The sequence below is a fragment of the Rhinoderma darwinii genome, chromosome 2, assembly GCF_050947455.1.
Source record: "Rhinoderma darwinii isolate aRhiDar2 chromosome 2, aRhiDar2.hap1, whole genome shotgun sequence".
Lineage (NCBI taxonomy): Eukaryota > Metazoa > Chordata > Amphibia > Anura > Rhinodermatidae > Rhinoderma > Rhinoderma darwinii.
In genome coordinates, this window is record NC_134688.1 from 482,627,277 (window position 1) to 482,653,577 (window position 26,301).

Here is a 26,301-nt window from a genome sequence, read left to right on the forward strand (position 1 = left end):
TTCTACTGTTTTGGCACCGCAAGAGTCCTTCAAACCTGATATGTGCCTAAAATATATTGTAATAAAAACAAGGCCCCAAAATCCTCTAGGTGCTCCTTTGCTTCTGAGGCCGGTGCTTCAGTCCATAAGCACGCTAGTTGCGAGTTGCGTTTTTCACCTCTACATTGCTTTAATTCCTGTGAAACGTCTAAAGGGTTAAAACACTTTCTGAATGCTGTTTTGAATACTTTGAGGGGTGCAGTTTTTAAAATGGGGTGACTTTTTTGGGGTTTCTAATATATAAGGCTCTAAAAGCCACTTCACATATGACCTGCCCCCTGTAAAAATAGCCTTTTGAAATTTTCTTGAAAATGTGAGAAATTGCTGCTAAAGTTCTAAGCCTTGTAACGTCCTAGAAAAATAAAATGATATTCAAAAAACGATGCCAAACTAAAGTAGACATATGGGTGATGTTAATTAGCAACAATTGTGTGTGTTATAACTGCCTGTCTTACAAGCAGATACATTTAAATTGATAAAAATGCTATTTTTTGCAATTTTTCACTATATTTTGGTGTTTTTCACAATTAAATACTGAATGTATCGACCAAATTTTACCAGTAACATAAAGTCCAATGTGTCACGAGAAAACAATCTCAGAATCGCTTGGATAGGTATAAGCATTCCGACGTTATTACCACATAAAGTGAAAAATCTCAGATTTGAAAAATGAGGCTCGGTCAGGAAGGTCAAAAGTGGCTAAAGAGGGAAGGGGTTAATGTCCATGAAGATTGATGTCACACGCCAGGTCTCAATCCTGCATCTGCAGCAGTACACCACGAGCAGAGGAGAGCCGTGGTCTCCAGTCGTCATTGTGATGCCCGCTGAGTAGGGAGAATGCTGCAGTGGCTCGTATCCACCCCAGCTGACAAATCAGGTACACTACAATACTCTGCATCAACACTCTTAAAGGGAAGGTGTCACGAAAAAAAATGTTTTTATATGTTTTTGCTTTTATTATGTTATTAAAATAAATTTTATTTATTTGTGTTTTACTTTTTTCTTTCTTTTACTTCTCTATGGGGGCTGCCATTTTTTTTTTCACCTCTGTATGTGTCGATTAACAACACATACAGAGATGGAATACGGCACATACATCCCCATAGTGAATGCGAACGGGAGCCGTTCCATTCACTGTAGCGTGCGCCGTCTGTGTGAGAACGCCGCATGCGCCGCTCCCACACATTCCAAAAGGAAGGTCTTCGGCCGAGCGACATCCGGCGCCATTTTCATGTGGACTGGAAGCCGCGGCCGGACAGTAAGATGACTACTTCCGGTCGCGGCTTCCGTCCATATGTTCAGAAGCAACGATTAGGAGCGGAGGGAACGGACGGAGCGGAGGCGGCGGCAGGAGCAGGTAAGTTATATTTGTGTATGTTCTTGTTATAACCACTGTATCTAATCCTCCTACACTGTGCATTCGCTCAAAAAATTGTGGCACACAGTGTAGGGGGTTTGAACATTCAACCCCCTCTTTTCTCCTGGCACTAGCCAGGATAAAGGAGGGGGCATTGTGTGAGCACACTAGAGCGAGTGTGTCTACACCAAATTTGCAGCATAAATCAATGAGGTTGCTTTACCACATTGCAATGCTGCAATTTTGGGAATTGCTCTCTCTAGTGACCAGCACATGGAAATGTTATAAATTAGAATCTAATTTATAATATGTCCTGACTTGTGAAAAAATTAAAAAAATTAGAACAATGTGTAATTTATATACTAACAGTTTAACTAAAAAAAATATATATATTTTTCTAGCGACACATTCCCTTTAAGCTGTAACCCAACAGGGACCAGCATTCAAGTCCTTGGGCTAATAGTTGATTAGAGATTCACTCAAATTATTGTTGTAGGAGAAATTTCCCCGGGATAGTGAATCCACACTATTTTAACAAAAAAAGATTCAAGTACCTGTCTCGCCATTTAACTGTGAATGATCCAATTAGATGTCAAAAAGTTATGCAAAAAGTGCACACCAGGTAGACAGAGATAGAGCTAACTAACTCTAATGGATACCATGTGGTCTGGAAATCCCTACAAATGAAATATATTTGCTGAAGGAATGGGGAGGCCAGAGCGACAGCTGAAGAAATCTACTGAGTAGTGCGAAATGATCTATCTTGGAGAATCGGTCCATGACCACCATTCAGATGGCTGAACAATTTAGGATTCAGGCAAATCTGTAATAAAATCCATAGAAATGTTGAGCTAAGAGCTTATTTGTTCACAGAAGGAAAAGACCACAGGTATTTGATGGGTGGTTTTATTAGGAGCTCAAATAGTACAGACTGCGACAAAGTCTTTTACATCCCAAAGTAACGTGGTCCACGAATACACCTGGAAGATGAGTTCCAGAGACTTAAAGATGCTGGAGTGACGGCCAACTTGCAGCCTTGTCATCAGTGAAGACTTTTTCTTCTCTGTTGTTTAGGAACAAAAGTTTTACCTGGCGATACATCATAAAGATGAGCTGCAAAGACAAGAAGTTTTTGTCATCAGTGTACAACGAAAACGAGCACCTTCCAGAAGCTGTCGCCATTTTTTGAGTGCTATCCCCGGTCGCCTATAGAAGAGTACTTTCAGTGGGACTGAAAGTTCAAGAGAAAAAAAATTAAAGGCTGGAGTTTCCTTAGAAAGTGTAACTTTCACAGACCGCCGCCTTCTCTCACCTTCCGGCTCATGCCGGCGTCTCCCTCCCCGGAGACGCCAACACACGCGGCCGGGCTGCCCTGCAGTCTCTCCTAGGATAAAAAGTTTCCTAACAAATCCCCAGATCACCCTGGACTATAAAAAGGGCTCTGCCCTTCCACCTCTTGCCTGAGCGTTGTTGTTGTATTCTCATGTTAGACTAAGCAAATGGTCCCTTGGTTGTATCCTGCTCCCAGTGTTCCCGTATCCTGCTTCCTGTATCCTGTTGCTGTGTTTATTCCTGAGCCAAAGTCTATTGTTGGAGTCGTGTGTGTCTCATCTGCCACGTCCGGTGTCATCTGTCACACCAACCATCATCCGTGTCAAGTGTCTGCTACTCCGAGTATCTGCCAGATCATCTTCCTAGGTACTCTTACCCTAGAGATTGTTATTGACTGTCGTTTGACCAGCTGCTACTCTGGTACGGCGGAGCGGCCTAGTGGGTCCACACACCCAGCCGCCGTGACAGAAAGTTCTATTGTGACAAAGGCTCTCCCACAGAAGGGGCATCAACCTCCTTGATAACCTGACGACTGCAGAATGTCGAACATCGCAGAACTGAAGCTAAGGTGAATTCTGTTTATATTCTTGAAAGCCTCCACAGCTTCTACCAACCATTCTGGAATTTGCACTTATAAGTAATGGTCGAGATGGTGCACAAGAAAGAAGTGGTGAATTAATTGTCTATAATAATCTGCAACCCCCCCCCCCACATTTTGAATGGCTTGATGCCCCAAGGCAAAACAGAAGTAACAAGGTTCCTGGGGTCCACTTGCAGTCCTTTGTTGGAAACATGTAACCCTGTAAAGATAGCTGTGGAATTTTAAACATGCACTTTCCAAGCTTGGCAAATAGCTTATGTTTCCTAGAGCACAGTTGTACAGTCCTGTGTGTGATCATTGGGAACAAAGGTCAGGAGAGAAAATCATCCAGATACAAATGTATGTGAGAGGTCATGGAAGATGTCGTTCACAAATTCCTGGAACACGGCAGGAGCATTACACAGTCTGACGGGAATGACCAAGTACTGGGAATGGCCATCCCGAGTGTTGAAATCCATCTTCCACTCATCACCTTGGCATATGCTAATTACATTATAGGTTCCTATTAAATCTAGTCTAGTGAAGATCCTGTCCCCCTGGAGAAGGTTAAACCGTTCCGAAATTAAGAAGGTTATTTTTATTCACTAGACTTAAAACGATCATGTTCTATGCATGGATGGAGTGAACGGTCCTTCATTTGGATACAGTAAAGGGGGTTTTACACTGGGCGATTATCCGGCAGACAATTTATATAACGCTCGTTACCGATAACTGTCCTGTGTAAACAGAGGAACGATCAGCAGATGAACGAGCAAACGCCGGATCATCTGCCGGTCGTATTGTTTTAAAAAAGTCAAGTATTCTGGTTGTCGACAGCTCATCTTGGTGTGTAAACCGGGAGACGCGCTGCCGACATGATAATAATGTGTGGGGACGAGGGATCGGAGTAACGAGCGCTCGTCCCTATCCATAGCTCCATGTGACTGGAGCAAACGAGTGCCGATCAACCGTGTCTCATTGATCTGCGCCGGCCGCTTATCAGTCAGTGTAAAAGGACAATGTGAATGATCCAATTAGATGTCAAAAAGTTATGCAAAAAGTGCAGGAGATGACAATTTTCAGATAAAACCTCTCTCCTGGTTCTCCTTTGTATTCAGAGATATCACTTCGGTTTCAGGCAGAGACAAGAGATATACACACCCACAAGGCCGATGGTACCCAGAAAGAAGTCGATGACACAATAGTAGAGATGATGTGGCGGAAGTCTATAGTGGGTACATGAAGAAGTAAGCGTGTCATAAAATGTATTTTTCACTTTGTTGAGAACTTCTGCACGAAGCGTCAAAGGAGTGGTGCAAATTGAATGGCAATGGGTAAAACTTTGCCATCTATAGAAAATACACTATATGGACAAAAGTATTGGGACACCTACACATTACACCTACAGGAGCTTTTATGACGTCCCATTATAAATCCATAGACATTAATATGAAGTTGCCCTCCCTCCCCCTTTATAGTAAAATGTCTTCCACTCTTCTGGGGTTTTCTACAAGATTTTGAGGTCTGTGGGAATTTTTTCCCATTCCTCCAGAAGATCATTTATGAGGTCAGACGCTGATGTTGGGGGAGTGGGCCGGGCTTGTAATCTCTGTTCTAGTTCATCCCAAAAGTGTCCTACTGGACCTTGTGCACTGGGGCACAGTCGTGCTGGAACAGAAAAGGGCCGGACCCCAAACTGTTCCCACGAAGTTGGAAGCATTAAGATTTCCCATGGCTGGAACTAATGAGCCGACCCCTGAAAAACAACTTCATAGCATTAGCCTTCCTCCACCAAACCTTAAAGTTGGCACAATGCAGTCAGGCAGGTAACGTGCTCCTGGCATTCACCAAAGCCAGACTCATCCATCAGACCTCCAGATAGAGAAGAACACTCCACAGAACACTTTTCCGTACTTTACACCCCTCCATCTGACGCTTGACATTGTGCTTGGTGATGTAAGACTTGCATGCAGCTGCTCGGCCATGGCAACCCATTCTATGAAGCTCCCAGCTCACAGGTTTTGTGCAGATGTTAATGCCAGAGGAGGTTTGGAACTCTTATGGAGTCAGCGAAGCATTGGCGACTTTTATGCAATATGCGCCTGAGCACTTGGCGACCCCACTCTGTAACTTTGGGGTTCCTAAACGCTTCCACTTTACAATAATGCCACTCACAGTTGATCATGGAATAACTAGGAGGGATGAAATTTCCGGAACTGACTTGTTAGGTTGGATTCACACGAGCATGTTTGGTCGATAATGGACGCAACGTATTTCGGCCGCAAGTCCTGGACCGAACACACTGCAGGGAGCCGGGCTCCTAGCATCATAGTTATGTACGACGCTAGTAGTCCCTGCCTCTCCGAGGAACTGCTGTCCCATACTGAAAACATGATTACAGTACGGGACAGTTGTCCGGCAGCAAAGTAGGGACTCCTAGCGTCGTACATAACTATGATGCTAGGAGCCCGGCTCCCTGCACTGTGTTCGGTCCGGGACTTGCGGCCGAAATACGTTCCGTCCTTTACGGACCGAACATGCTCGTGTGAATCCAGCCTTACAGCGGTTGCGTCCTATTACAGGACCGCGCTGGAATTCAGTGATTTCTTTAGAATGACCCATTCTATCACTAATGTCTGTAAAGTGACTGCATGGCGATTTAAAACACCTGTGACAAAGGGTAAGCTTATTCGGAAGACTTTCCCGGCTTGGCAGTACAATTGTGGACATAGTGCTCTTTACTGGCGCAGAATGGACGGAGCTTGGTCTTGGTGACAATGACGTTTCTGAAATTCTGATATCCTCAGATGTTCTACTCACATGGGTTCTTAAGAGGTTGCATAAGTCTCAGAAACGTAAAAGCCAGATGAGTCACTCACAGAGTGGGTTCCATCACACAAAGCCTCTCTCCGAAATTAATGTCAATCCTGGTGGCCAACGAGATTAAGTCAAACAGTGTAGACATGCAAGTTTGTTTTTTATTTGGCCGGATAAGCCTTACCAGAAGATTGCTACAAGGACTTAATTATTCCAGGCCGAGGGGCCAGAGTCTACGGCTCCTTGTGTCAGTTGGAGGAGCACAGATGCTCCCGATGAAGCCCCGACCTGCTCTACAAGCACCTTTTTTGGAGACAAGCAAGAAGTCTGGCAGACTGGACATCATAGTATCATTGCATCCTTGGAGTATGTTCACACGCAGAGTTTTCAGGCATATTTTGGGGCGTAAACTGATCTAAATATGCCTGAAAAAACGGTAGCTGAATGCCTGCAAATATCTGCCCATTGAAATCAATGGGAAAAACGGTGTTATGTTCAGACAAAGCGTTTTTTACGCCGCCGCTGTTTTAAAAAACGGCGCGTGAAAGAAGGAGCATGTCACTTCTTGAGCTGAAAAACAGGCCCAAAATGTCTAGAAAAAAAATGCCTCAAAAAACTTTTCAGACTCAAAAACGGCCGAAAGTCAGAGGCTGTTTTCTTTGAAAACAGCTGCGTAATTTTCAGCCGTGTTTACTTGTGCGTTTGAACATAGCCTTATAGTGGAGTGTCCCAGGCATGAGCCTTTACGAAAGAAGGAAGACAATATACACCACCTTTGCTCTCTCAACGGAAAACTGTTGCATTAAAACCTCGAATTGGATGTTGCACAGATTTAGGGCTCATTGAGACGAGCGTAAAACTCGTCCGTGTGCCGTGCATGGAAATCACGAGCAGCACACGGGCCCAGTGATTTCAAGGGGGCCGTTCACACATGCAGGAGTCTTCACACATCGAGAGACTGTTGCGTGAAACTCCCTGCATGTCCTATATTGGTGCGTTTTGAAGTCAATGGGTGCGTGACAACCACGGACAGCCCACGGACGCACATACTGGAAACAGACGCACGGTTTGAACAGTCGGTTGCAGAGAAGGGCCTGGCAGAATTGCGTTCAGACATGCAAAAATGGCATTCAAGACTTGGACAATCTCCTTTAGTTGTTTCGCTTGATGCGTTACTTCCTGCGCCAACTGATAGACATTAGAAGCTTTAGCTTTGTCAAGTGACAGAGGATCAAAGGGGCTCATTGCCTAACAAACTGTCATGGGCAAGCTTTCATAGGCAGGCTTTCACATATCACGTATGGCTTAGGCCTAAACCGGGTGCAGAGTTTGTTGGTTCTTCACCTTAAAACACCACTTACAGATGTATGGACTTTCATGTCACTGGAGCCAACTGCGACTTCTGACTGCTTGTAGATAGGTATTTATGAAGCGTGGTACCAAAATCGAAAGACAGAAGAGTAGTCAAGGCTGCCAGAGATCATGCAATATGGGAAACAAGCACAGGTCAGGCAGAGATTAATAAGTGTAGACAGTAAGGCTGGGTTCACACAACCTATTTTCAGACGTAATCGAGGCGTTTTACGCCTCGAATTACGTGTGAAAAATCGTCTCCGATACGTCGGCAAACATCTGCCCATTGCTTGCAATGGGTCTTACGATGTTCTGTGACGACGACCTGTCATTTCACGCATCGCTGTCAAAAGACGGCGCGTAAAATTACAGCCTCGTCAAAAGAAGTGCAGGACACTTCTTGGGATGTAATTGGAGCCGTTTTTCATTGACTCCAATGAAGGACAGCTCCAAATTATGGCCGTAAAAGACGCCTCGCAAAACGCGAGTACGAGCAATTACGTCTGAAATTCAGGAGCTGTTTTCTCCTGAAAACAGCTCCGTAATATCAGACGTAATTGCAGTTATCATGTGCACATCCCCTTACAGTCCAAGTCCAATCCGAGTAGCAAACAAAACAATCACAATAATCACGGGATATAATCACAGGATAGTCTATGGGGGATCTGTCACAACGCTCTCTGCACGGGTGCCGACGCTCGTCTGAATGTAGCCTAAGGGCTTATGAAACTGCAGACCCCTGTGCATGGAGCCCGGACGGCTATTTAGCACCGATCCATATATCTTCTGTGCCTGGCCAGACTGGATGTATATGGAGATCTTCTCTCCTCGCAGCAATGTTTCCTTATACCTCTGTACTTACAGCATCCAGCCACCATTTTTACATTGTGTAATATACAGACCTAGAGACTGTAAGGGTATGTGCACACGAGAAGTGGCTTTTACGTCTGAAAAGACAGACTGTTTTGAAAATGAGACACGTGACCCCCGAGTGAAGCAAAATAATATTTAAATGGAAAAATCAAGTGATCGGTGATAGACCAAACGGGGCTAGTACTTAAAAAACTGACAACCTTGGGGGGTTTTCTAATACAACGGTGTTGAGTGTAACCCGAGAATGGTGTGATCGAGGAAAATCATCCAGCGAAGGAGAATTCTGTGAATGTTCATCACTCGCTGGCGAAAGGGGTCAGAGAAAGATGTCAAAACTCGTTCTAACAAACAGGCGATGCAATCAAGCAAACGGCAGCTTAACACACGGCCGGTGCTCCAACTAACGTGTTTGAACGCACGCACAAGCCATCACTCCTCAGCACGGATAACCGCAGAGAACCAGGTTGAGTGCCATTGCTGTATAAGGGAAACACTAAGACGAGACTCCAGGGGACAAAAGAGCGCAAAACTTTACTGAGCAGAAGGAAAACTTCGCCTGGTCAGATGGATCCAGATTTCTGCGGGACCGCACTGATGGGAGGTCAGAATTTGGTTTGCGCAGCATGAAACGATGGACCCGTCCTGTCAAGTGTCAACAGTTCAGGCCGGTGGAGGTGCAGTAATGGCAGCTGATTAACCTATGGCAGAAAGACATTTTAGCGAGAAGAGATCCTGTCCGCTAGAGACAATATTCCTGTAGCGCGATATCAACACCTAGTGGAATCTTTGCCATGACAAATTGTGCAGTTCTGAAGGCCACAGAAGGTCTAATGTGCTACTAGATGGGAGTCAATAATAAAGTGGCCGTTCAGTGTATGTTAATATACAGGTCATATGTAGTGTAACATATAGCTTCTATATAGTGTGTATCGTGTAGAGACCAGGTGAAATATAAAGAGCGGAATATACTATTAGGTAACATGTAGATTGTGTGTAGTATGCAGGTAGTGTGTAATATATAGGACGTATGTATGTAACATGTAAATTGTATGTAGTATGCAGGTAGTGTGTAATATATAGGACATATGTATGTCACATGTATATTGTGTGTAGTATGCATGTAGTGTGTAATATATAGGATGTATGTATGTAGCATGTAGAGTGTATGTAGTATACAGGTAGTGTGTAATATATAGGAAGTATGTATATAACATGTGGATTGTGTGTAGTATGCAGGTAGTGTGTAATATATAGGACGTATGTATGTAACATGTGGATTGTATGTAGTATGCAGGTAGTGTGTAATATATAGGACATATGTATGTAACATGTAGATTGTGTGTAGTATGCAGGTAGTGTGTAATATATAGGACGTATGTATGTAACATGTAGATTGTATGTAGTATGCAGGTAGTGTGTAATATATAGGACGTATGTATGTAACATGTACATTGTATGTAGTATGCATGTAGTGTGTAATATATAGGACGTATGTATGTAACATGTGGATTGTATGTAGTATGCAGGTAGTGTGTAATATATAGGATGTATGCATGTAACATGTAGATTGTATGTAGTATGCAGGTAGTGTGTAATATATAGGACGTATGCATGTAACATGTCGATTGTATGTAGTATGCAGGTAGTGTGTAATATATAGGACGTATGCATGTAACATGTAGATTGTATGTAGTATGTAGGTAGTGTGTAATATATAGGACGTATGCATGTAACATGTAGATTGTATGTAGTATGTAGGTAGTGTGTAATACATAGGACGTACAGTGAAGGAAATAAGTATTTGATCCCTTGCTGATTTTGTAAGTTTGCCCACTGTCAAAGACATGAACAGTCTAGAATTTTTAGGCTAGTTTAATTTTACCAGTGAGAGATAGATTATATATAAAAAAAAAAAAAGAAAATCACATTGTCAAAATGATATATATTTATTTGCTTTGTGGACAGGGAAATAAGTATTTGATCCCTTTGGCAAACAAGACTTAATACTTGGTGGCAAAACCCTTGTTGGCAAGCACAGCAGTCAGACGTTTTTTGTAGTTGATGATGAGGTTTGCACACATGTTAGATGGAATTTTGGCCCACTCCTCTTTGCAGATCATCTGTAAATCATTAAGATTTCGAGGCTGTCGCTTGGCAACTCGGATCTTCAGCTCCCTCCATAAGTTTTCGATGGGATTAAGGTCTGGAGACTGGCTAGGCCACTCCATGACCTTAATGTGCTTCTTTTTGAGCCACTCCTTTGTTGCCTTGGCTGTATGTTTCGGGTCATTGTCGTGTTGGAAGACCCAGCCACGAGCCATTTTTAATATCCTGGTGGAGGGAAGGAGGTTGTCACTCAGGATTTGACGGTACATGGCCCCATCCATTCTCCCATTGATGCGGTGAAGTAGTCCTGTGCCCTTAGCAGAGAAACACCCCCAAAACATAATGTTTCCACCTCCATGCTTGACAGTGGGGACGGTGTTCTTTGGGTCATAGGCAGCATTTCTCTTCCTCCAAACACGGCGAGTTGAGTTAATGCCAAAGAGCTCAATTTTAGTCTCATCTGACCACAGCACCTTCTCCCAATCACTCTCAGAATCATCCAGATGTTCATTTGCAAACTTCAGAGGGGCCTGTACATGTGCCTTCTTGAGCAGGGGGACCTTGCGGGCACTGCAGGATTTTAATCCATTACGGCGCAATGTGTTACCAATGGTTTTCTTGGTGACTGTGGTCCCAGCTGCCTTGAGATCATTAACAAGTTCCCCCCGTGTAGTTTTTGGCTGAGCTCTCACCTTCCTCAGGATCAAGGATACCCCACGAGGTGAGATTTTGCATGGAGCCCCAGATCGATGTGGATTGACAGTCATTTTGTATGTCTTCCATTTTCTTACTATTGCACCAACAGTTGTCTCCTTCTCACCCAGCGTCTTACTTATGGTTTTGTAGCCCATTCCAGCCTTGTGCAGGTCTATGATCTTGTCCCTGACATCCTTAGAAAGCTCTTTGGTCTTGCCCATGTTGTAGAGGTTAGAGTCAGACTGATCATTGAGTCTGTGGACAGGAGTCTGTTATACAGGTGACCATGTAAGAGCTGTCTATAATGCCGGCACCAAGGTGATTTGGAGCAGTAACTGGTCTGGAGGAGGCTGAACTCTTAATGGTTGGTCGGGGATCAAATACTTATTTCTCTGTGCACAATGCAAATAAATAGAGATCATTTTGACAAAGTGATTTTCTGTTTTTTTTTAAAAATATAATCTATCTCTCACTGGTAAAATTACCCTAGCCTAAAAATTCTAGACTGTTCATGACTTTGACAGTGGGCAAACTTACAAAATCAGCAAGGGATCAAATACTTATTTCCTCCACTGTATGTATGTAAGATGTAGATTGTGTGTAGTATGCAGGTAGTGTGTAATATATAGGACATATGTATGTAACATGTAGATTGTGTGTAGTATGCAGGTAGTGTGTAATATATAGGACGTATGTATGTAACATGTACATTGTATGTAGTATGCATGTAGTGTGTAATATATAGGACGTATGCATGTACCATGTGGATTGTATGTAGTATGCAGGTAGTGTGTAATATATAGGATGTATGCATGTAACATGTAGATTGTATGTAGTATGCAGGTAGTGTGTAATATATAGGACTTATGTATTGTAACATGTAGATTGTATGTAGTATGCATGTAGCGTGTAATATATAGGACATATGTATGTAACATGTAGATTGTGTGTAGTATGCATGTAGTGTGTAATATATAGGTCCTATGTATGTAACATGTAGATTGTATGTAGTATGCATGTAGCGTGTAATATATAGGACATATGTATGTAACATGTAGATTGTGTGTAGTATGCATGTAGTGTGTAATATATAGGTCCTATGTATGTAACATGTAGATTGTATGTAGTATGCATGTAGTGTGTAATATATATAACATATGTATGTAACATGTAGATTGTATGTAGTATGCATGTAGTGTGTAATATATAGGACATATGTATGTAACATGTAGATTGTATGTAGTATGCATGTAGTGTGTAATATATAGGACATATGTATGTAACATGTAGATTGTATGTAGTATGCATGTAGTGTGTAATATATAGGACATATGTATGTAACATGTAGATTGTATGTAGTATGCATGGAGTGTGTAATATATAGAACATATGTATGTAACATGTAGATTGTATGTAGTATGCATGTAGTGTGTAATATATAGGATATATGTATGTAACATGTAGATTGTATGTAGTATGTAGGTAGTGTGTAATATATAGGACATATGTATGTAACATGTAGATTGTATGTAGTATGCATGGAGTGTGTAATATATAGAACATATGTATGTAACGTAGATTGTATGTAGTATGCATGTAGTGTGTAATATATAGGACATATGTATGTAACATGTAGATTGTATGTAGTATGCATGTAGCGTGTAATATATAGGACATATGTATGTAACATGTAGATTGTATGTAGTATGTTTCAATCGGAGACCCGCTGAAAATTAAAGTGCAGAACACACTGCTAGCTCTTCAGCATAACCCTCACATGTATGTAGTGTGGACAGATGTCCTGCAGAAGCTGTCAGGGCGAGGTCTATGGAACAGGATCAGGGAGTACAATTCTGTAGAGTCACCCGCGATACTGCTGAATAAGAACAAGTGTTTCCAGCTGACGCTGGTTTATACTGGATCGTTTACTACTACATCTGTACAGAGTCCACCGTACATATCACTATACACAGTACATATCACCATACACAGTAGATATCACTATACACAGTACATATCACTATACACAGTACATATCACTATACACAGTACATATCACCATACACCGTACATATCACCATACACAGTACATATCACTATACACAGTACATATCACCATACACAGTAGATATCACTATACACAGTACATATCACTATACACAGTACATATCACTATACACAGTACATATCACTATACACAGTACATATCACTATACACCGTACATATCACCATACACAGTACATATCACCATACACATCACCATACACAGTACATATCACCATACACAGTACATATCACCATACACAGTACATATCACCATACACAGTACATATCACCATACACATCACTATACACAGTACATATCACCATACACAGTACATATCACCATACACAGTACATATCACTATACACCGTACATATCACCATACACCGTACATATCACCATACACATCACTATACACCGTACATATCACCATACACAGTAGATATCACTATACACAGTACATATCACTATACACAGTACATATCACTATACACAGTACATATCACCATACACCGTACATATCACCATACACAGTACATATCACTATACACAGTACATATCACCATACACAGTAGATATCACTATACACAGTACATATCACTATACACAGTACATATCACTATACACAGTACATATCACTATACACAGTACATATCACTATACACCGTACATATCACCATACACAGTACATATCACCATACACATCACTATACACAGTACATATCACCATACACAGTACATATCACCATACACAGTACATATCACCATACACAGTACATATCACCATACACATCACTATACACAGTACATATCACCATACACAGTACATATCACCATACACAGTACATATCACTATACACCGTACATATCACCATACACCGTACATATCACCATACACATCACTATACACCGTACATATCACCATACACAGTACATATCACCATACACAGTACATATCACTATACACCGTACATATCACTATACACGGTACATATCACTATACACCGTACATATCACTATACACCGTACATATCACCATACACAGTACATATCACTATACACCGTACATATCACCATACACCGTACATATCACTATACACCGTACATATCACTATACACAGTACATATCACCATACACAGAACATATCACCATACACAGTACATATCACTATACACCGTACATATCACCATACACCGTACATATCACTATACACCGTACATATCACTATACACAGTACATATCACTATACACTGTACATATCACTATACACAGTACATATCACTATACACAATACATATCCCCATACACAGTACATATCACCATACACAGTACATATCACTATACACAGTACATATCACCATACTCCGTACATATCACTATACACATCACTATACACAGTACATATCACCATACACCGTACATATCACTATACACAGTACATATCACTATACACCGTACATATCACCATACACAGTACATATCACTATACTCCATACATATCACCATACACAGTACATATCACTATACACAGTACATATCACTATACACAGTACATATCACCATAAACCGTACATATCACTATACACCGTACATATCACCATACACAGTACATATCACCATACACCGTACATATCACCATACACAGTACATATCACTATACACAGTACATATCACCATACACAGTACATATCACTATACACCGTACATATCACTATACACAGTACATATCACTATACACAATACATATCACCATACACAGTACATATCACTATACACCGTACATATCACCATACACAGTACATATCACCATACACAGTACATATCACCATACACCGTACATATCACCATACACAGTACATATCACTATACACAGTACATATCACCATACACAGTACATATCACTATACACCGTACATATCACTATACACAGTACATATCACTATACACAATACATATCACCATACACAGTACATATCACTATACACCGTACATATCACCATACACAGTACATATCACCATACACCGTACATATCACCATACACCGTACATATCACTATACTCCGTACATATCACTATACACAGTACATATCACTATACACAGTACATATTACTATACACAGTACATATCACCATACACCGTACATATCACCATACACCGTACATATCACCATACACAGTACATATCACTATACACTGTACATATCACTAAACAGTACAAATCACCATACACCGTACATATCACTATACTCCGTACCTATCACTATACACCGTACATATCACTATACACAGTACATATCACCATACACAGTACATATCACCATACACCGTACATATTACTATACACCGTACATATCACCATACACAGTACATATCACTATACACAGTACATATCGCTCTGTGCCTTGAATAGCAAGTGGTTTGTATATTAAGTGGAGTTCCAAAAACCGGAGTTCAAAAGAGGAGTTAAAGCCCAAGTAAGTGCTCTTCTACTTCTTCTTCTACTTCTTTATCTTTTTGGTTAACACCTGTTCGCTGTTTTTTGGTAACTGGGATAATGGACAGCAAGATTGGAGGTTTTCTTCAGTGCACAGTTTGTCATATGTATACACGACTGGAGCCGGAGTTCCAGGGTGAATATCTCTGTGGCAGATGTGAGCATGTTGTTCACCTGGAAGCTCGTATTAGAGATCTGGAGGAGCAGAATGCAACACTGAGGAGGATAGACAATTTTGAGCGGAGCTTGCTGCTCACAGAGCATGCAGTTAGTGGGTTAGAACTGGAGGGTGAAGACATGGGTGAGCAGGATCAGGTAAGTAGCTGGGTTAATGTAGTTAGGGGCAGTAGAAAGGGGTCAAAGAAAAGGAAGGCCGATCCGGTTTCTGACATTCCAGGCAAAATTGCCAAGTTGGGTGATGATGCGAGGGTGTCAGTCTCAGAAATGGCAGCCCTAGTGGATACTGATCTCCCTAACAGCCGGGAGAACAGCCCAGCTAGTAGTCGGCGGGATGGTAATGCAGGTAAGCCAAGACAATTGATAGTCGTAGGGGATTCTATAATCAGGAAGACGGATAGAATTATTTGTCGCCAAGACCACCTCAACCGAATGGTTTGCTGTCTCCCTGGTGCCAGGGTTCGGCATGTGGTGGAACGGGTGGACAAATTGCTGGGAGGGGCTGGTGATGATCCAGCTGTCGTGGTCCATGTCGGTACCAACGACAGAATAAATGGTAGGTGGAGGAGCCTTAAGAATAATTTTAAAGAACTAGGCTACAAGCTGAAGGGAAGGACCTCCAAGGTTGTATTCTCAGGAATCCTGCCTGTGCCATGCGCATCACAGGAAAGACAGCGGGAGCTCAGGGAGGTAAATGCATGGCTGAAGTCTTGGTGTAGAGGAGAAGGATTTGGGTTCCTAGAGCACTGGGCTGACTTTTCATTGGGGTACAAACTGTATTCTGCAGATGATTTGCACCTAAATGGAAGGGGGTCCGCTGTGCTGGGGGAGAGAATTCTAGCTGGGGTGGCGGAGTATTTAAACTAGGGCTGAGGAGGGAGGTCAATGTAGAAAAAAAAGGGGTAGCCAGGTTAGAGAGGGGTCAGACTATATTGGTGGGGGGAGAAACAGAATGTGGGGAGAGGACTGGACAACAGGATAAGGAGATCCTTTCGTTACAAAACATCAGTGTAAATAAAAAGGACCGATTAATGTCAAATCACATTTCTGATAATAAAAGTGAAAAACTGACAGGCAAGTTAAAGTGTATGTTCACAAATGCCGGAAGTCTAGCAAGTAAAATGGGGGAGCTGGAGGCCTTGATACTGGAAGAAAATATAGATATAGTTGGTGTTGCTGAAACATGGCTGGACTCTTCACATGACTGGGCTGTAAATCTACAGGGTTTTACACTTTTTCGTAAAGACAGGACAAATAGGAAAGGTGGTGGTGTATGTCTGTATGTGAGAAGTGATATGAAGGTGGTGGTGTATGTCTGTATGTGAGAAGTGATATGAAGGCGAGTGTGAAAGAGACAATAGTGGGTGAAGACTGTGAGGAGGTTGAAACCTTGTGGGTGGAACTAGAAAGGGAGGTAAACACTGAAAAAATTACTTTTGGTGTAATCTATAGACCCCCCAATATAACTGAGGAGATGGAAGTTCAGCTATATAAACAGATGGAGCGGGCTGCACAGGCGGGTACTGTAGTGATAATGGGAGATTTTAATTTCCGGGATATTAATTGGTGTCATGGTTCAGCTTCAACTGCAAAGGGGAGACATTTCCTCAACCTGTTGCAGGAAAATTTTATGGGCCAGTTTGTGGAAGACCCGACTAGAGGTGAAGCTCTGTTGGATCTGGTCATTTCTAATAATGCAGATCTTGTGGGGAATGTCAATGTTCGTGAAAACCTCGGTAACAGTGATCACAATATAGTTACATTTTACCTATACTGTAAAAAACAAACGCAGGCTGGGAGGGCAAAAACATTTAATTTTAAGAAAGCCAATTTCCCCAGGATGAGGCGGCAATTCAGGATATAGACTGGGAAGAACTAATGTCAAATAATGGAACAAATGATAAATGGGAGATTTTCAAATCTACTTTGAGTTATTATAGTGCAAAATTTATTCCTACAGGTAACAAGTATAAACGACTCAAATTAAACCCCACATGGCTTACACCTTCTGTGAAAGGGGCAATACATGACAAAAAAAGGGCATATAAAAAATACAAATCTGAGGGTACAGCTGTAGCCTTTGTAAAATATAAAGAGCTTAATAAAATCTGTAAAAATGTAATAAAATTAGCAAAAATACAAAATGAAAGGCAGGTGGCCAAGGATAGTAAAACAAATCCTAAAAAATTCTTCAAGCATATAAATGCAAAAAAGCCCAGGTCTGAACATGTAGGACCCCTAGATAATGGTAATGGGGAGTTGATCACAGGGGATCAAGAGAAGGCAGAGTTACTAAATGGGTTCTTTAGCTCTGTATATACAACTGAAGAAAGAGCAGCTGATGTAGCCGGTGCCAGTGCTGAGGAGCTGATGTAGCCGGTGCCAGTGCTGAGGAGCTGATGTAGCCGGTGCCAGAGCTGAGCAGCTGATGTAGCCGGTGCCAGTGCTGTTAATATATCGGCTGATATACTGAATTGGATGAATGTAGAGATGGTCCAAGCTAAATTAAATAAAATAAATGTGCACAAGGCTCCGGGACCAGATGGGTTACACCCTAGAATTCTTAAAGAGCTTAGTTCAGTTATTTCTGTCCCCCTTTTCATAATATTCAGAGAATCTCTAGTGACTGGTATAGTGCCAAGGGACTGGCGCAGGGCAAATGTGGTGCCTATTTTCAAAAAGGGCTCTAGGTCTTCCCCGGGTAATTATAGACCAGTAAGCTTAACATCCATCGTGGGGAAAATGTTTGAGGGGCTATTGAGGGACTATATACAGGATTATGTGACAATAAATAGCATTATAAGTGACAGCCAGCACGGTTTTACTAAGGACAGAAGTTGTCAAACTAACCTAATCTGTTTTTATGAAGAGGTGAGCAGAAGTCTAGACAGAGGGGCCGCTGTGGATATAATGATTATATGAGAGGTGAGCAGAAGTCTAGACAGAGGGGCCGCTGTGGATATAATGATTATATGAGAGGTGAGCAGAAGTCTAGACAGAGGGGCCGCTGTGGATTTAGTGTTTTTGGACTTTGCAAAGGCGTTTGACACAGTCCCCCATAGACGCCTAATGGGTAAATTACGGACTATAGGTTTAGAAAATATAGTTTGTAATTGGATTGAGAATTGGCTCCAGGACGTATCCAGAGGGTTGTGGTCAATGATTCCTTCTCTGAATGGTCACCGGTTATAAGTGGTGTACCCCAGGGTTCAGTGCTGGGACCACTATTATTCAACTTATTTATTAATGATATAGAGGATGGGATTAATAGCACTATTTCTATTTTTGCAGATGACACCAAGCTATGTAATATAGTTCAGTCTATGGAAGATGTTCATGAATTACAGGCAGATTTAAACAAACTAAGTGTTTGGGCGTCCACTTGGCAAATGAAGTTTAATGTAGATAAATGTAAAGTTATGCATCTGGGTACCAACAACCTGCATGCATCATATGTCCTAGGGGGCGCTACACTGGCGGATTCACTTGTTGAGAAGGATCTGGGTGTTCTTGTAAATCATAAACTCAATAACAGCATGCAGTGTCAATCAGCTGCTTCAAAGGCCAGCAGGATATTGTCGTGTATTAAAAGAGGCCTGGACTCGCGGGACAGAGATGTAATATTGCCACTTTACAAAGCATTAGTGAGGCCCCATCTAGAATATGCAGTTCAGTTCTGGGCTCCAGTTCATAGAAAGGATGCCCTGGAGTTGGAAAAAATACAAAGAAGAGCAACGAAGCTAATAAGGGGCATGGAGAATTTAAGTTATGAGGAAAGATTGAAAGAATTAAACCTATTTAGCCTTGAAAAAAGACGACTAAGGGGGGACATGATTAACTTATATAAATATATTAATGGCACATACAAAAAATATGGTGATATCCTGTTCCGTGTAAAAACCCCTCAAAAAACAAGGGGGCACTCCCTCCGTCTGGAGAAAAAAAGGTTCAAGCTGCAGAGGCGACAAGGCTTCTTTACAGTAAGAACGGTGAATTTATGGAATAGCCACCGCAGGAGCCGTCACAGCAGGGACAGGAGACACCGCAGGAGCCGTCACAGCAGGGACAGGAGACACCGCAGGAGCCGTCACAGCAGGGACAGGAGACACCGCAGGAGCCGTTACAGCAGGGACAGGACACACCGCAGGAGCCGTCACAGCAGGGACAGTACACACCGCAGGAGCCGTCACAGCAGGGACAGGAGACACCGCAGGAGCCGTCACAGCAGGGACAGGAGACACCGCAGGAGCTGGTCACAGCAGGGACAGTAGACACCGCAGGAGCCGTCACAGCAGGGACAGTAGATGGCTTTAAAAAAGGGTTAGATAATTTCCTAGAACAAAAAAATATTAGCTCCTATGTGTAGAAATTTTTCCTTCCCTTTTCCCTTCCCTTGGTTGGACTTGATGGACATGTGTCTTTTTTCAGCCGTACTAACTATGTAACTATGTAACTATGTAACTATGTAATATCACCATACACCGTACATATCACTATACACAGTACATATCACCATACACCGTATATATCACTATACACAGTACATATCACCATACACCGTACATATCACTATACACAGTACATATCACCATACACAGTACATATCACCATACACAGTACATATCACCATACACCGTACATATCACCATACACCGTACATATCACTATACACCGTACATATCACTATACACCGTACATATCACTATACACCGTACATATCACTATACACCGTACATATCACCATACACAGTACATATCACTATACACCGTACATATCACTATACACAGTACATATCACTATACACAGTACATATCACTATACACAGTACATATCACCATACACAGTACATAACACTATACACAGTACATATCACCATACACAGTGCATATCACCATACACCGTACATATCACTATACACAGTACATATCACTATACACCGTACATATCACTATACACCGTACATATCACTATACACCGTACATATCACCATACACAGTACATATCACCATACACCGTACATATCACCATACACAGTACATATCACTATACACAGTACATATCACCATACTCCGTACATATCACTATACACAGTACATATCACTATACTCCATACATATCACCATACACAGTACATATCACTATACTCCATACATATCACTATACACTGTACATATCACTATACACAGTACATATCACTATACACAGTACATATCACTATACTCCATACATATCACCATACACAGTACATATCACTATACACCGTACATATCACCATACACAGTACATATCACTATACACAGTACATATCACCATACACAGTACATATCACTATACACAGTACATAACACTATACACAGTACATATCACCATACACAGTACATATCACTATACACAGTACATATAACTATACACAGAAGATATCACCATACACCGTACATATCACCATACACCGTACATATCACCATACACAGTACATATCACTATACACAGTACATATCACTATACACAGTACATATCACTATACTCCGTACATATCACTATACACAGTACATATCACCATACACAGTACATATCACCATACACAGTACATATCACCATACACCGTACATATCACCATACACAGTACATATCACCATACTCCGTACCTATCACTATACACCGTACATATCACCATACACAGTACATATCACCATACACAGTACATATCACTATACACAGTACATATCACTATACACAGTACATATCACTATACACCGTACATATCACTATACACAGTACATATCACCATACACAGAACATATCACCATACACAGTACATATCACCATACACCGTACATATCACCATACACCGTACATATCACTATACACAGTACATATCACCATACTCCGTATATATCACTATACACCGTACATATCACCATACACCGTACATATCACTATACACAGTACATATCACCATACACCGTACATATCACCATACACCGTACATATCACCATACACCGTACATATCACCATACTCCGTACATATCACTATACACCGTACATATCACTATACACAGTACATATCACCATACTCCGTACATATCACTATACACAGTACATATCACCATACACCGTACATATCACCATACTCCGTACATATCACTATACACCGTACATATCACATACACAGTACATATCACCATACACAGTACATATCACCATACACCGTACATATCACCATACACAGTACATATCACCATACTCCGTACATATCACTATACACAGTACATATCACTATACACAGTACATATCACCATACACAGTACATATCACCATACACCGTACCTATCACCATACACAGTACCTATCACTATACACAGTACATATCACTATACACCGTACATATCACCAAACACAGTACATATCACTATACACAGTACATATCACTATACACCGTACATATCACCAAACACAGTACATATCACCATACACAGTACATATCACTATACACAGTACATATCACTATACACAGTACATATCACTATACTCCGTACATATCACTATACACAGTACATATCACCATACACAGTACATATCACCATACACCGTACATATCACTATACACCGTACATATCACCATACACCGTACATATCACTATACACCGTACATATCACCATACACAGTACATATCACCATACACAGTACATATCACTATACACAGTACATATCACTATACACAGTACATATCACTATACTCCGTACATATCACTATACACAGTACATATCACCATACACAGTACATATCACCATACACCGTACATATCACCATACACAGTACATATCACCATACACAGTACATATCACCATACTCCGTACATATCACTATACACCGTACATATCACTATACACAGTACATATCACCATACTCCGTACATATCACTATACACAGTACATATCACCATACACCGTACATATCACCATACACAGTACATATCACCATACACAGTACATATCACCATACACCGTACATATCACCATACACAGTACATATCACCATACTCCGTACATATCACTATACACCGTACATATCACTATACACAGTACATATCACCATACTCCGTACATATCACCATACACAGTACATATCACCATACACAGTACATATCACTATACACCGTACATATCACATACACAGTACATATCACCATACACAGTACATATCACCATACACCGTACATATCACCATACACCGTACATATCACCATACACCGTACATATCACCATACTCCGTACATATCACCATACACAGTACATATCACTATACACCGTACATATCACCATACACAGTACATATCACTATACACAGTACATATCACCATACACAGTACATAACACTATACACCGTACCAATCACCATACACAGTACATATCACTATACACAGTACATATCACCATACGCCGTACATATCACTATACTCCGTACATATCACCATACACCGTACATAACACCATACACAGTACCTATCATTATACACAGTACATATCACTATACTCCGTACATATCACTATACACAGTACATATCACTATACACAGTACATATCACCATACACAGTACATATCACTATACACAGTACATATCACCATACACATTACATATCACTATACGCAGTACATATCACTATACACAGTACATATCACCATACACCATACATATCACTATACACCATACATATCACTATACACCGTACATATCACTATACACCATACATATCACTATACACAGTACATATCACTATACACAGTACATATCACTATACACCGTACATATCACTATACACAGTACATATCACTATACACAGTACATATCACCATACACATTACATATCACTATACACAGTACATATCACTATACACCGTACATATCACTATACACAGTACATATCACTATACACCATACATATCACTATACACCGTACATATCACTATACACCATACATATCACTATACACAGTACATATCACTATACACAGTACATATCACTATACACCGTACATATCACTATACACAGTACATATCACTATACACCGTACATATCACTATACACAGTACATATCACTATACACAGTACATATCACTATACACAGTACATATCACTATACACCGTACATATCACTATACACAGTACATATCACTATACACCGTACATATCACTATACACAGTACATATCACCATACACCATACATATCACCATACACAGTACATATCACTATACACAGTACATATCACCATACACAGTACATATCACTATACTCCGTACATATCACTATACACAGTACATATCACCATACACCGTACATATCACTATACTCCGTACATATCACTATAGACAGTACATATCACTATACACAGTACATATCACCATACACCGTACATATCACTATACACAGTACATATCACCATACACCGTACATATCACCATACACCGTACATATCACTATACACAGTACATAACACTATACACAGTACATATCACCATACACAGTACATATCACTATACTCCATACATATCACTATACACAGTACATAACACTATACACAGTACATATCACTATACACCGTACATATCACCATACACAGTACATATCACTATACACAGTACATATCACCATACACAATACATATCACCATACACCGTACATATCACTATACACTGTACATATCACTATACACAGTACATATCACCATACACAGTACATATCACTATACACCGTACATATCACTATACACAGTACATATCACCATACACCGTACATATCACTATACTCCGTACATATCACTATACACCGTACATATCACCATACACATTACATATCACTATACACAGTACATATCACCATACACAGTACATATCACTATACACCGTACATATCACTATACACAGTACATATCACTATACTCCGTATATATCACCATACTCCGTATATATCACTATACACCGTACATATTACCATACACAGTACATATCACCATACTCCGTATATATCACTATACACCGTACATATCACTATACACAGTACATAACACTATACACAGTACATATCACCATACACAGTACATATCACTATACACAGTACATATAACTATACACAGAAGATATCACCATACACCGTACATATCACCATACACCGTACATATCACCATACACAGTACATATCACTATACACAGTACATATCACTATACACAGTACATATCACTATACTCCGTACATATCACTATACACAGTACATATCACCATACACAGTACATATCACCATACACAGTACATATCACCATACACCGTACATATCACCATACACAGTACATATCACCATACTCCGTACCTATCACTATACACCGTACATATCACCATACACAGTACATATCACCATACACAGTACATATCACTATACACAGTACATATCACTATACACAGTACATATCACTATACACCGTACATATCACTATACACAGTACATATCACCATACACAGAACATATCACCATACACAGTACATATCACCATACACCGTACATATCACCATACACCGTACATATCACTATACACAGTACATATCACCATACTCCGTATATATCACTATACACCGTACATATCACCATACACCGTACATATCACTATACACAGTACATATCACCATACACCGTACATATCACCATACACCGTACATATCACCATACACCGTACATATCACCATACTCCGTACATATCACTATACACCGTACATATCACTATACACAGTACATATCACCATACTCCGTACATATCACTATACACAGTACATATCACCATACACCGTACATATCACCATACTCCGTACATATCACTATACACCGTACATATCACATACACAGTACATATCACCATACACAGTACATATCACCATACACCGTACATATCACCATACACAGTACATATCACCATACTCCGTACATATCACTATACACAGTACATATCACTATACACAGTACATATCACCATACACAGTACATATCACCATACACCGTACCTATCACCATACACAGTACCTATCACTATACACAGTACATATCACTATACACCGTACATATCACCAAACACAGTACATATCACTATACACAGTACATATCACTATACACCGTACATATCACCAAACACAGTACATATCACCATACACAGTACATATCACTATACACAGTACATATCACTATACACAGTACATATCACTATACTCCGTACATATCACTATACACAGTACATATCACCATACACAGTACATATCACCATACACCGTACATATCACTATACACCGTACATATCACCATACACCGTACATATCACTATACACCGTACATATCACCATACACAGTACATATCACCATACACAGTACATATCACTATACACAGTAC